The sequence below is a fragment of the Chrysoperla carnea genome (genome assembly GCF_905475395.1).
Source record: "Chrysoperla carnea chromosome X unlocalized genomic scaffold, inChrCarn1.1 SUPER_X_unloc_89, whole genome shotgun sequence".
Lineage (NCBI taxonomy): Eukaryota > Metazoa > Arthropoda > Insecta > Neuroptera > Chrysopidae > Chrysoperla > Chrysoperla carnea.
The window spans coordinates 20,001-22,500 of record NW_025408221.1 but is presented as its reverse complement, the minus strand read 5'-3'; the positions used below and the strand labels follow the sequence as shown (position 1 = coordinate 22,500).

At 21.1% G+C, this 2,500-nt stretch overlaps 3 non-coding genes across 3 annotated transcripts in view; all 3 read left to right on the top strand.

Moving 5' to 3' along the window:
• LOC123304753 overlaps positions 1-10 on the top strand; it is a 2,156-nt gene extending 2,146 nt beyond the window's left edge. Inside the window, exon 1 of the ribosomal RNA XR_006536741.1 lies at positions 1-10. This exon is cut by the window's left edge and continues 2,146 nt beyond it. This is a non-coding gene — a ribosomal RNA (small subunit ribosomal RNA).
• A 955-nt stretch (positions 11-965) lies between these two features.
• On the top strand, positions 966-1,120 carry LOC123304752. The gene has a single exon (XR_006536740.1). It is a non-coding gene; the product is annotated as a 5.8S ribosomal RNA (ribosomal RNA).
• A 635-nt stretch (positions 1,121-1,755) lies between these two features.
• The window catches only part of LOC123304755, a 4,577-nt gene continuing 3,832 nt past the window's right edge, over positions 1,756-2,500 (top strand). Inside the window, exon 1 of the ribosomal RNA XR_006536743.1 lies at positions 1,756-2,500. This exon is cut by the window's right edge and continues 3,832 nt beyond it. This is a non-coding gene — a ribosomal RNA (large subunit ribosomal RNA).

Here is a 2,500-nt window from a genome sequence, read left to right as displayed (position 1 = left end):
AGGATCATTAACGATATATATAAAATATATTTATTTATATTTTTTGTATTGTTTTTAAATATTCCAAAAAATAAAAATATTATTGATAAGAAATATTTTTTTTAACAAAATAACATATTAATATGTAATTTTCTCAAAATATATAATAGTAATTATGTGTTAAAAGAGATTTATTTTGGTTATGATATCATATTAAAGTAATACGCCAAACTTTTTTTATACACATAATATATCTATACATATAATATAGAGAATATTATATAAATATTAATAATATATTTGTTACATATAAAATATTTTTATATTCAATATTATTATTATTATTAAACAATAATTATTAATAAAATCTATAAATAATTTCTCTTATAAAAAAGTGAAATTAAAAATAGAATATATTGAAATTATTTGTTTATATGTATATAATCTCTATTAAGAAAAATAAAATAAGATTATAATTGATATAATCTATATTTTTATTTTTCTATGTTATATAATAAAAATAAAGAAAACACAAGATAAAATTTTTTTAAAGAATAAAATTTATTTCAAATTTAAATTTCTTTATGTTTTGTCTTGATATTTCTTTTTTTTTATTAAAAGTTATTATGTTAAAAAACAAACCCATTTGTTTTGTACCATATTAATATTATATATATTTTTATGTAGAAAATAATTTATAAAAAAAAAATAAATACATTTCTATAAAATATACCAAATATTAATTATTATATCTAGCTAGCACTAACAAAAATATCAAAAATGTTATGTATATATTTATTAATACCATAATATCTTTAATTTATATATATATATATATTTAAAATAAAATATATAATTTATATTCTAGAAAAATTTTTTTATTTTAAAAGAATTTATAAAGATATATAAATTAATAATTTTATTTTTTATATTAAAAATAAAGATTATTATTAATAATAATACTTACATTTAAAATTTAAAAAGATTACCCTGGACGGTGGATCACTTGGCTCGTGGGTCGATGAAGAACGCAGCTAATTGCGCGTCAACTTGTGAACTGCAGGACACATGAACATTGACATTTCGAACGCACATTGCGGTCCTTGGATACTGTTCCCGGACCACATCTGGCTGAGGGTCGTATACATTATATTAATATAATAAAAGATTATTTTACATAAAATTTTTTTTATGAAAAAGAAATTTATCAATAATTAAAAAAGAAAATTTATTTTTTCATATTTAATTAAATTGATAAATAAAATTTTTATAAAAGAAATGTAAAATTATTTATATATGAATGTTTTACGCCAAATATAAGAAAAAAATAAATATAAAATGTTTTTAATAGCATTTAAAATTTATATATTTTTTATTATTTGTCGACATTTTTAAATTAATATATCAATATTATTTTTTATCATTTATATATAATATTATAAAACTTTATGTTAATAATAATATTAATAATAAATGATATTAATAATATATTTTTAAAATATTAAATAAAGAAGAATAAACAAAAATATTATATATTAATATTTTGTTATGGAATATTTTATTTGTAATAAAATTTTCAATATACTCGAAAAAAATTAATATATATAATTATTTATTTTTTATTTTCTTCTCTTTAGATAAATATAAAAATAATATTATATAATAATATTAAAAAAATTTGAGTATGAATAATTAAGAAAATTGTTTACTTATAAAATATAACAAAAACATAATATATAAAAAAAATTTTTGTTTTAATACTTCTAAAAACTTTTACGACCTCAGAGTAGGTGAGATTACCCGCTGAATTTAAGCATATTATTAAGCGGAGGAAAAGAAACTAACTAGGATTCCCTTAGTAGCGGCGAGCGAACAGGGATAAGCCCAGCACTGAACCCCGTGGCTGATAAACAGACACTTGGGGAATGTAGTGTTTAGGAAGATTCAATATAAACCTATTGTTATATAATACATCCAAGTCCATCTTGAATGGGGCCATATACCCATAGAGGGTGCCAGGCCCGTAGTGATTATTATTGATGATAGGTGAATCTTTCCTTAGAGTCGGGTTGCTTGAGAGTGCAGCTCTAAGTGGGTGGTAAACTCCATCTAAGGCTAAATATTACCACGAGACCGATAGCGAACAAGTACCGTGAGGGAAAGTTGAAAAGAACTTTGAAGAGAGAGTTAAAGAGTACGTAAAACCGTTCAGGGGTAAACCTGAGAAACCCGAAAGGTCGAAAGATGAGATTCATTTACTTTTTATCGTTAATCAACCAATTTGTACTAGCATGTGACAAAAATTTTTATTAGGAATTTATTTTTAGTAAAAATATATGCACTGCTGTATATTGTTAATTGTATGATAACGAGGTATGCACTTCTCATCTTGTAGGACGTTGCGACCCATTAAATATTAATCTATAGGCATTGGTGCGTTGATTAATGTACAATATTATTTTTTGATAATATTTTGTGTATGTTAAACGCCTATGTTTCTTGATTAATTGTTTGATGGTAT